Genomic DNA, 12,425 nt, shown 5'->3' with positions numbered 1-12,425 from the left:
TGAGCCTCCCCCAGTGAAAAGAATATTGCGAGACCGCGTAGAAGGAGTCTTATGAAACCTGGACCCTTCCTTTTAAAGAAGAAGAAGTCCGTAGTCCGCAGTCCGGAGTCCGCAGGGCCAAAGAAAGGTCCAGGTGATTTATCCGTAGTCCGGAGGACAGGTGTGAACTATTTTTTTGCTAGAACTACTATAAATATATCTACTCCGAAATGCTGGCATTCTTCTAAGTTATCTTTTTTGAGTCACTCCATGAGTCAGATCTCGAACTTGAAGTGAGACCCCCAGTTTAACCTCTCAAATATGATGAATAGTCCTTCGGACGGTTAGGAGTCTTCTTCCTTTCTCTTTTTTGTGAATGCATAGCACTCAATTCAAAGAATGAGATCTCTTTCCCAAGGGCTTTGTTCGCGGAGTCTTCCTTAATCCTTTCTTCTTTCGTTCTTATGTTTCGGATCGAACTCTCTTTCTATCTCTCTTTCCGTCCGGGGTCTTCCCTGGAGCAGCCCACGTAGCGGTAACTCTACCCTCAACCTTGACCTATTCCACGTCCCATCAAAATTCAATTCGTATTTCTTTTAGGTTTCAATTCCAGCGAGGAAAGGAAGGATTTGCGTATATAGAATAGAGTATAGAGACTTAGGAATCCACGGATGAAATAGAGTATGGTTTTGGGCCGATCGACCTCTAGCTAAGGCAGTAGAGTAGAGTAATCAGCCCCGAGTTCAATAGTTATACCTGACCAAAAACAAGGGTGAAGATGACTTCCAGATGCCCACGTAGCGGTCCTTCCTTTACCATTTTCTACTGCTTCGATTCCATCTCTCACTAGCAGTTCAAGCAATTCCTCAGAGTAATGAGGTGAGGGTACAGGGGGTTAGTCAGTTTTCATTGTCCTGCCCGCAATCCTTCGATTCCCGCTATCCGCCCAAGGTATGGTACTTTTTTTGAGTGCTCTAAGATTAGTTCACAACCCTAATTTTGACGGATGTTTTCATTTTCAATATTCTTTTCCGCAATATTCTTTGCGCCTTATGTGCCTTATTCTCATAAGAGGGGCTAGGTTGATGGGCCGGCTTATGCCTGCCTCAATGCTTTCAAGCCCGAAGCTGTATTGACAACTGGATAAGCAGCAGCCCCTAATTTCTTTTATGGATGTTCATTGATTCTGCTCTCTTCCTTATTGTGCAGAGATTAATCCTTCGTCTGACTCCCCGAGCTTTTACATCTTTTGTATTTTTGAGAAATAGTTGCCCTAGCCTCAATAAAAGACATAAAATAGGATAAGTTCTCTCAATGAATTCAGCCTCCGTCCAAAGAGAAAGCCTAGGTTATGAAATAGCTCGACTGAAGAAGAATGTCTGAGGCAAAGGCTGGAGCGAGGTCTACATGCCATGGGGCCTACTAGCCCTTTGAATCCGTGGAAAGCTTATCTTATGATGCAGCTTATCCAGTTGTCATCTTAACAAGCTTATGCAGAAGAAAGATGATTATCCTTATTCAGTGGCTATCTTCCTCTCTCACATGAACCACCTCACTGGCAACCTTCTCTTAGATTATTCTCAATCTCCGAATTGATTGAAGTCGAACCGTAACCCTTCCTCGTGGCCTGCTCCACGACCAATACGACCTCTTGATTTACCCCTCACCCCTCAGAAAAAGCACCTACTCTCAATCGCATATTTCATTGCGCCTCCGTGCAAATTCTTTGCTCATCGACCGCCTTTCAAATATGATTCATCGCAATATTCTTTGCTTTTCTTAAGTAGTGGAATAAGACGAGAGGCAATATGGGCAATATTCTTTGCGCCTTCGGTTCCCCCGTCCGGAGTCCGTAGGACTATCCATTAGAACTTTGCGCCTAGCCGAAGGACCTGTTCAAAGTCAATCAAAGAAAATCAGCTCATTAACTCGAATTCAAGAATAATTCACTCATTCACTCGAATGAAAGAATCATTAGGATTGAATAACCTGGAGGGTCAAAGAATATTGAGAAGAATAGACCCGTATTTCTCCGTCCTCCGGACTATCCATTAGAAAAGTTTTCACAAACTATGTGAATTTCGAAAATCAAATAGGACAATGCCTTGCAATTTCCCGGCTTTTTTGCTTCTTTTTCATACTTTCTCGGTTTTCTCTAAATAACGATAATTGTCTAATTTTGACTGATTTTTCATGATTTCTTGCTACTTCCCTATGGGCAAAACCTAGCAAAATCTTGTATTTCCCTCCGCGAAGGACTAGAAATATTTGAATCATATTGAATAAATAAGGTGAAAAGAATATTGACGTAAAGAAAGGCTTCCTTCAACCCGGGAAAAGGAGACCGAGACTGAGAGGATCGGGAGTCACCCACGTAGCGGTATGAAATAGGAGAAACCCTAGCTCGACAGTAAAGGTATTCATATGTGAGAGAGCTGTGCCATTTAAGAACTTAGTTAGTCAGATCGACCGGCCAGGTGCAAAGCAGCAATAGGGTTCGGTCTTATGAGGTCATCACTCCAAGCGTCAGAGAAAGAGAAAGAATATCCGAGTGCTTGTCACGAAAGAGACATAGCTTTCTTGCTAGAATTCACAGCTGCGGACAGACAGACCCATCAGCTCATGCATAAGATAGAAAGGCCGCCTATCAGTGGCTTCAGATCTACTTTTTTCACTGTGGATTGTCTTCCTGGGATAACTACTATTCCACAGCGAGAGGCTAGAACGTTATGGAGCTCCACCTACAATACGAGTAACTGAACGATACGCAGGAATTCTCAAGAGGAAGAGCCGGCACGTCTCGACCAGAGGAAGAGGAGAGGTTCTTTCAGAATAATCAGTTTATCTCCTAGCTTTCGTTCTAGCTGTCGTTGAACAAGAGTCTGCTCTTGCTAGATCTCCCTGCCTTCTTACTGGATTTATTGAGTCCCAACCCCTTATATAAAGAACGATTATGAAAGGAAAGGCTTGAAAGGAGAAATCCTGGGATAAAGATGTCTATCTTGTTGAGATCCCTCCTACTCCGCATTCCGGATTAGAAAAGATGAAAAGTCTATTTCATACTTTGAATTATGGGAAGGTTCACGCCCTGTTCAACTCGGAATCTCAGAATGGAGACAAAGGACCGGGATCAGACTTGCCTTTTCCCAGATAGGGTTGATGAAGACTTATCCGTTGAGTCTGCTCTTTCATGGGTTTCCTGATCGGGGTTAGGAGCTTTACCATTGCAAGAACTATTCTTCTATCTACTTATTTACGGTATTCAATGAATAGAATTAGAGTCAGTAACGAAACAAGGGTTGCGGGCTGGTAGGATATATATGGATTTCGAGTGGAAGAAAGAGGAAATATGCTCGAACAAAGCGAGAGGAGAAAGGGCGAGACTTCCCCAGGATAGGTCTTCTTCAGAGGTCTGAATCTCTCATTTAAGTAGCATGCATCTCTTTTCTTTATCTATTATGAGAAAGAAATCCCAATTCATCGGCGGGAAGTACTCAAAGACGTGCGATCTCATTCATCTGAATCATAGGGTTAGGTACGGGTGTCCCGAGTGGAAGGTTATGTTATAAGAAGCCGCCCGAGAAGACGAGTGTTCAGGGAATAACTACTTTTTCAAGGTAAGACGAAGTTGCCCTTATCAGCTTTCCCGATTTACCGAGGAAGGAGAATAGTTATTTGTCCTGGAATCAAGGTCAGAGACTAAGAAGCCCACGGAGCGGGGACGCAGACAGGTAACTCTTCTCTCGGCAGCTAGAACTCCCACGGAGCGGGAATTGTATGAAGAAACCTAGTGGGAGTGGAAGAAGGAGCTTGACTTGATAGGGATCGTATGCGAAGAAGCATAACCACCTCCATAGGAAGCCCTCTCGGCGGGGGGAAGAGGAGGGTGCTGCGGGCAGTTAGTATGCTCTACAGTGAGTAGCTGAGCTTGTAAGGGGATCTTTCAGTTCGTAGGACTAAGTTCCGTTGGAAGCGATAAGTATTCTCAGAAGCAAGAGTTAGAGGTTATCATACGACGTCACTGATTGAGTGCGGCTGTGACTCTTGTTCCATGGAATCCATCAGTCCCACGTAGCGGTATGAAACTCTCTTATTCCATTACTGAATAACTGTTCTCAGGAGACAGGGAATGAGATGTTGCCGAAGCAAGAGTTAGAGGTTATCATACGACTCGACTTATATTATAAAGCACCAATAGGAAGCAAGGACCGAGTTGACTCTGATCGGAACTATGGCACTTGGATCGGAACAAAGGAAGCTTCGAGACCTAATAGGATAGAAAGGGCTTACCCAAGCAGCTAGACCAAGTAGTCCTCCAGCTATAAAGGTTAGAACCCAGCTATAACTAAGTAGGATCGGGGAATTGCCTTTCATCAGAGTCCGCTCGACGACCTTAATTAGTGGGAGAGGACAAAGGCGAGACCAGTGGGCTTGACTTCTTCTCGGATTCGGATGCAAGTGAATATGTCCTTATCAATGAGTTCAAGAATATAGAAAGAAGAAAGACAAGGTAGTAGGAGGCTGAATTCATATTCGAAGTCCTCTATCTCCGCGATGTAGAAGTTTAGAATGCTCTTGTTTCGGGAGAGGGTCGGAAGAAGTCTTTCTTTCATGAGAAGGAGTCTGATTCCTTAAGAGTTGAGGGGGAGGTCCTTTTATGCTCCACCCAGGATCGGAAGAGGAGCTTCGCGTCCATACCGGAAAATAGGATGAAAGTCGAGAGATTTCAGGATAGAGGTGCTTTTAGGGCATTGAATGCATAGCATAAGAGTGAGTCACTGACATCGGTTAGATATAGGCTGGGTTTTCTCAGTCATTGAATTTAGCATCTCTGTAATAATGATGAATCGGAAGCGATTCTCTTCGCTTGAGTAAAGCTAGAAGAATTAGTCAGTCAGTGGCCTCGGAATGAATTTGAATAAGTAGGATCAATCCTTCCGGATCTCAACGGCTTACCCGAGGAGTCAGCGCTCACTATTAATGTAGACGAGGTATGAATACGAAAGGAGTTATCTTATTCTGTATAGAATCAAGGTATTTACTACGAAGAAAGAGAAGAAAGAAGAGTGGGGCTCCATAGGACTAGGTTATCAGTCTCGACCAGGGAAGAGTCATACTTTTTCTTTCATTGGGAAGGAGGAGAATTCTCCGTAGTCCCAGATATGATCTCTTGCGAAGGGAAGTCTCCGAAAAGGATAATCAGATAGATAGGGCTCGCCCTTGCTGCTGATCTTGCTACTGATAAGGAGAGTGGAAGGTGGAGGAAGCTCGAAAGGGGAATAGACCAGGGACAAAGGGAAGATCCCAACATCATCCTTCTTAGTGGAATTCAATGAGTCGAGGTTTAGGATGAGGAATGCTCTTGCTCAAGTAAGTCTTTTTCCTACTAAATCATGGATTTCCCAAATCTCAATTTAAGTAGAGAGAGTGGACTCGAACTCTTTAATGAACTCCCCTGGCCGGGCCATTGATTGAAGGCATCGGTATGAGATCCTGGAGTTGAAGAAAGGAGGACCCAATATACTTCACTCGAGAAGGGGCCTAAACTCAGTATTTTCTCGATTCGGACTACATCCGAACCCTCTCGCTTTCATTCTCAGGAGAGGGAGGGCCCACTACGCGGAAGTCAAGAAGGAAGTGCAATGAATCGATCTCATCTTTTTTTTTGAATGAGTGAGTTTCCGGACGCCAGAGCTCATTCGTAGTGCTCAAGCCTTGCCATCAGCATTGGATCTGGAGCTCAGCTCTTCGAGTGTAGAAAGAGAAGGAGAGGTGAAAGGAAAGTTCAGTCAGTTTCAGTTCAATAAATAAGTCCTTCGCCTAATGAATATGGGGATCTGTACGCTCGCATAGTCATTTCATACTCTTTCATACCGCTACGTGGGCTTCGCTCAGTGAGGGCTTTCTTCGCTTCTTCTCAAATTCTTTGACCCCTCCCCCGCGGTCTACAATATCCATTCTTCCCGTGTAGTGGGCTTGCTTTGAGCCTCCCTGATGGATAGTCCTTCGGACCAGTCAATCAATCATCAATATCCCTGTCTTAGCCTCCGTCCATCTCAGTCGAGCCCATGGAGAGCGTAGAAGGAGGAGCAAAGATCATTGCGTGAGGTGCAAAGAATATTGCGATGTAGTTCATATAGACCTTTGTTTTTCTTCCGTCCGAAGGCTAGGCGCAAAGCTCAAATACTTTGATCCTATTAGATTATGCTGAAGGACGGTCTTCAACACTCTGATTATTTCTTGAGCAGGATCGGATCAATGTAATTGAGTCGAGCTAAATAAAGCGAGAGAGAAAGGAGCGACCCACTTAAGAGGCTGTTCGACCAGAGGCCGTGGCTCTCACTTGTTCTGTTGAGGAAGTGGCTTTTCTTGTTCTCGTTTCAGTCTCTCCTGCCTCATCCGTTCTGCTTTAGAAGCTCTGATTTTCTATAGTATATGATGATGAGTAGGATGAACTACGGATTGATGAAAAGGTATATTCTTTTTTATGGGACAAAAACTCCCAACATAAGAAGAGAAAGGTGAGACTCCCACTCTGCGGTTGAGGCATCCGCCCTTTCAGTTGTCCCACCACCAATGTCTTCCGCATAAGGCTCTGTCCTTGTTCAATCGGGAATGAAATATAGGCAACCTTATACCTTTTTAGAATAGCCGCAACTCAAATTCTCTAATGGATAGGACTGAGGACGTCCGAAGGACTCTAAAAAGGACTGGTAGAAAGTAGAAAGAAAGAAGGCGTAAAGAAAGAGTTAAATGCCACTTGATTCGCCTTATCACTCTTATCACCAAGAGAAAGAACCGCAACTACAAGATGGGTGCGTCGAGCCTTTATCGACTGAGAGATGATTGCCCGCTACGATCCGAGTATGGGGAATACAAGTGCAGCATCACTAGTCAGAATCCGACGAAAGACCCTATGGTGAAGCTCTGCTAAACTGGGCCTATCTATAGTTCTTCAACCGATACAGAAAGAGCCACTGATGAAAGAGGAAGACGAGCTACGACAGCTACTTCTGCTGCAAGAACTAAAGCGACTGTCAATATTCTTTGAACCGCGGAGTGGGCAACTTCCGAAACTGATCATTCAACTGGGACTGCCTCCCCGCCCGAAAATCTGCCTCTAGTGATCCTACTTCAAAAACTGGAAGTTCCCATTCGTAGTTATTCCCCTCTCATGAAACCTATACAATCAAGATGGATTGGAAGAGTCGAGATGCTTCTTTCTTTCTAATAAATTCTTCAATATTGCACTCCGTGGATCCGAAGCAGTTAGATAAATCAGTTGAATTCGAAGAAGAAGAATCTCAGTTTAGGTAGGGGGAATCGGAGGCAGTAGCAGTTCTTGTTCCAGCAGTCCTTGCTTTAGTTGTAGCAGCTCTTTCAGCTAGATCTCTTCCCCCTACGTGGGGCCTTGAACCTGGAAACTGGATTCATTATTTATTGACTCCCATTCTCGAAAAGACTCTGAAGTAGGTCGAGCGCTTGTAATACCCTTCGACCGTATTAAGAAGCAAAGCAAGGGTCGGAACGATGTAGCAGGCCCAGAAGAGGAAGATCAAGAAGCTGCCGAGAGGATACGATTATATGCTTTCATTCTTCTCATAACAGGATCGACGGTACAGATCCAGATTCCCTTGATTCAAATCTTTCAATTTCAGTTTGAACCGCTCCGTGGGATCCGCCCCACTACGCGGTGAGAAGAAACTCGACTCGCAAGAGGTGCGAAGCAAAAAGAAAGGGAGAGAAGAGGTGCAATTCAATATGCGTTGACTTGAGCTCCTTTTTAGTCACTTTTTTCCTATCCGGAGGTGCAAAGTTCGGTTAATTACGGATAGTCCGGAGGATAAATGGACGTAGGACCGGTCTTAATACTCCTAACTACGGGCTCATTAACTCGAATTCAAGAATCCTTATGATTGAATAACCTGGAGTGAAATAAAGAATAGACCCGTATTTCTCCGGACCAGAAACTAGAAGTTTGAACAAACTATGTGAATTTCTTATCCCTTTATGATTCTTTCATTGCTATTTCCCGGCTTTTTTGCTTCTAAATAGGACTTTTTCGACTTTTCTTATCTAACGAAAATAGATCAAAAATGACTGATTTTTCATGATTTCTTGCTACTTCCCTATGGGCAAAACCTAGCAAAATCATGTATTTCCCTCCGCGGATTCATCTTCAATCTAGCTCTGAAATCTCCCTCTTTCTTTTGAATTCCCATTTTGAGCTTCTTTCATTATCGTTAATGAGCTGATTTTCTTGACTTCCACGTATTCATTGTCTTGCGGAATACATCAATTGATTAAGAAATAGAGTGCACAGGCCGACGCCCAGGTCCCGACTGATCTTTATGAAAGAGTACAGCACACTCCTGCCACTGCGACGAGGGATTCCTTATCAGTCGATCCATCCCCGAGAGTTTTACCGAACCTTTCTTACTCGACAAGAGGCGCTTCTAATGGATAGTCCGGAGGACAGGTGCCAAGGCTCAATGCAGAATATTGCGGGTTTGCGTGAGAGGAGTGCAAGGTGCAAAGAATATTGCCGGACTACCTCATTGCACATCCAGAGCTTGATTTTTGCTGGAGCTCGTACAATCTTTTTTGAAAGTTGCAAAGCATAGCGAGAGAAAAAGAACAAGAAAGTTGACCGTGACGGTCCTAGCTCTATCAAGTAGGTACGCCAAAGACTCATAGACCGCTATCGTATAATATAATCAAAGTCGCGGTGGAATCCATTGCGATCTTGGGCATCGCCAAAGAAGGGTGTTCTCAGCGCCTATGCTTAAGACGGCTCCTATGATAGTAGCAGAAAAGGGGTTGTGCTGGTCGTCCTCGCTCTGAACGACTAACTAGGGCGATAGCTACTATTCTGACTCTTTGGACGGAGTACCGCTAACCGTCACTCTGGACAGCTTGTTGCGTGCTCAGAGGAAGTCTAACTGACAACCCTTATTGGTCTTGCACACTATAAGAAGCTTATAAGGTTGACTTTTGAACTTTAGATGTTTACTTCACTCCTTCCTTCTTCTCTTTCTCTCCAACACGGTAAAGCGCCTACACCGCGTAGTGGGGGTTATCGAATACCAAAGAGCGAATTCCCAAGATTTCTTTTTTTCTAGCTCGCGATAGCGTTATTCACCAACTACGGCAGTTCCCGATCATCCAATTCGTATCATAGGCCAGGCAATGGATGCGAACCCGGGGCGGGCAGGAAGATAGACTAGACAGAGTAGTAGCTCTGGAGCAGGTTCTTCGACTGGATCAATGCATGTATTCATCCTAAAAAAATCCCGAAGGTTTAGTTTAGAAAAAACCCGGATTGGCTTGGGTTAGTGGTAGGAAAGGCGGTCACAGGAAGAAATGCCCTACCAATTCATAGATTAGTCTACTAACGTCAACAATCTCTTGATGAATATACGATACCGTCCGCTTTGAGAAAAGAAACTATAGATATGACACAAGAAAGAAAGATAGATATTCCCATGATAGGAATAGGGCAGTTGCACTAAGGAAGAGAGCTAGGGATTTTAGAAAGGTGCTAGGACAGGTCCGAAGGACTATTCCATATATATCTTAGTCTCAGTCTCAAATAGGGCGCAAGCTAAGGGCATTACTATATGAATGAGACTGAATCCTTATCACAAGCGATACCGCTCCGTGGGATTCCTAAAATGCTCCTCTAGTCCCCCGTGGGAAATCAAAACTTTCTTCCGGCCAACAAATGATAGGGGGGAGTCAATCTTGCGTTCTCTCTCTTAGGTGGGTCAGTCTCGCTCTCTCTTGTCGGTAAGTATATCTGTCGTGGTATTGCTGTCGTGCCGTTCCAGTAGTCTTTGTTCATTATTAGTTTAGAGGGAAAAAAAGACCGTAGCCAAAAGCAAGGGATTCCCGGGGCCGATGCTCACTCATAACAGAAGGTCTTACAAGACTGGGCTAGGTTCGAATAGCACTCCTTGGGAACAAAAAAAAGCAGTTTTGATCAGCAAAAGCAGATGCCTTGCTTACCGCACATTTCTATGAAAAGATGAGATGCTCTCTCGTTCACGTGTTTGTGACGGGCGGTGTCTACCGCTGGCCGGTTATTGCTGCTTTCTGGAATAGAAGAGGCTTGTCCACGAAAAAGAGGAATTGAATAGATAGGTTGTCTCTCGGCGGCGGCCTCCGAAAGAATTCTTTGCTAGCGACGGGCGAACATATATGGCGATTTTTCTTGCGCGAAAGCCTGAGAGCGATGTAAAGATTCATTAAAATGTGCTCAAAATGATGACTGAAATGAGGAAAGACGGTTTTCCAAAGTGATAGCGGTTTGTAGGAAGGCCGACCACTACCTTGAGATGAGTCGATGTTCTCAAGGCCGAAAGGTCTTAAACTGATGACGATCCTCTCTTCCGAACCAATTCGAATCTAAGCAGTGTCAAAATAAGCTCATTAACGATGTTCTAGGACGAAGCCGAGTCCGTCGATGCGATGGGCGAACATAGTCGATGTCGCAAGAATATAGGTTTGACAACTGATATGCATGACAAAGCGATGGATTCTCCTACATAAGAGGTTGCTTGCTCTTTCGCTGGAAAATGGGTCACTACGAACCGCTAAAGATAGCCTTATGCACCGATGATTTTGCTGTAACGGCTGACACCCAAAACAGATGCTTTCAGCCATCAATGCTTAGTTGCAGTGATGTGATTCCATCAAGTTAGTTAACCCAATCCCGATGCAAAAATTGATATAATGAAGATGCATCAGAGAGTTCCTTGAATACCTTCGTCTTGTACAGTGCTAGGCGGTCTCAATCGTCGTTGGCGCTTCCTACTCCTTCGGCTAAGACGAGTGCTCCATTCTTCTTTAATATCTTGAATCAAGATTTTTTTCCTCTTCAATTGCTCTTCCGGTGCTAGAACTAGAATAGGCTATGCTTGGCGAGATCTCAGCTATCGGGCAAAGAATCCAACTATTACAAATACCGGATTGGAGGTGACCACAGGTTGCTTAGGACGGTCTATTTCAATGACACCATCATTTAAGAACTTTTGGATCTTTTCTTGTTGAACCCAACAATCGTCTATCGGATGACTATTAACCCGATGGAATTAGCAGTCTTTGGGATCTCCTACTCGTCCCACCGCGTAGTGGGCTGCTTTCTTAGGTTCGGGAAGCTCGATCAACCCTTGCTCTAGTAAACCTTTCGAGCCAAGCCCCTTAATTCTGATTTAGAAGATAATTTCTCACGCAACTCACGCAAACAAAAGAATATCCCCCAGTGAAAATCTTCCAGTCCTCCGGACTATCCATTAGAAGCGCCTTGTTTAAGCAGTTTCATAAGTTGAAGTTCTTCGCTCAGTAGCATAAGTTCTTCCGGTTGTTGAAGTGGGTGAATGCCTCATCCGTTATGCTTTGCGATTATTCTTTCTATTGTATATGAGATTCACGAGAAGAAGTGGAAGCATTCCATGCCAAACTGTCTAACTACTCCACATCAGACAGTGAACGATAAAAGTTAGCCCTCCATCAATAGGCAGCGGCGCTCAATCGTAAGCTCGACACCTGCCTGATTCGGAAGCGAGAGGTTAATATGGATAAAGCGGATGAGTTCCATAAATCGAAAGCAGGAACATAAGAATGAAATTCAGTCGCAATATTCTTTGAACCGTCAAAGAAAGGTCCAGGTGACTATCCGTATTAACCTAGCTTTATTTCATTGATCCTCTCAATTCATTCAGCCTTTCGTATGAAAGTCAGCTCTGAATTAAGCTTCCCTTCCCCATCTAATAGATTGAATAATCTTTCAAATAAAGGAAAGCACCTACGGCAAGGCTCCATAAGACAAGGATATTGTGGACCCTACGGCAAGGAATTGAATATGGATAAAGACTCATCTTCCGCTTGATTTCTCTTGGACGTCTTTGCTCCGTCGGAGCGCTCAAAGAATTATCTCAGCTCGATTTTTTTCTTTGTCTTTGTCTAAAAAAGAAGCGTCTGAACTTTTTTTATGGCTTGAACTTTCTGGGATTCTCTGATACCACTCTTTTCTCGTATAGAAAGTGGGATAATCCCGTTGGGGTGTGGATCACACTGAAATTATCCGTTCAGAGAAAAACGTACGTAAAATGAGTTCTCACTTTCTTTCTTTGTGTCTAGGGAGAATTTGAATAGGTATCAATCACACCCATGAATTAGGACATCTCTCTTAGTATTTAGTGAATGTAGACTTCCAAGGAGAAGTTATAGGAGTTTAGAAATTCAAAACTTATGGTAGTTTTACTGAAACTAGGAGACAGACCTTTTCCTACAGACACAACTCTCTCTTCAAATAATTGAAGGTCAAATTAGACGGAAAACCATCACACTCTTCTAGCAAGAGATTAGGGAGAACCTGGTATTCTCATCTATTTTCCAAGAGAGAGAACAAGAAAGAAGAGCATTTCCTCCTCGGCAAGTGGAGT

The sequence above is a fragment of the Cucumis sativus genome (assembly GCF_000004075.3).
Source record: "Cucumis sativus mitochondrion chromosome 1, complete sequence".
NCBI lineage: Eukaryota > Viridiplantae > Streptophyta > Magnoliopsida > Cucurbitales > Cucurbitaceae > Cucumis > Cucumis sativus.
This window is presented reverse-complemented; position numbering follows the sequence as displayed.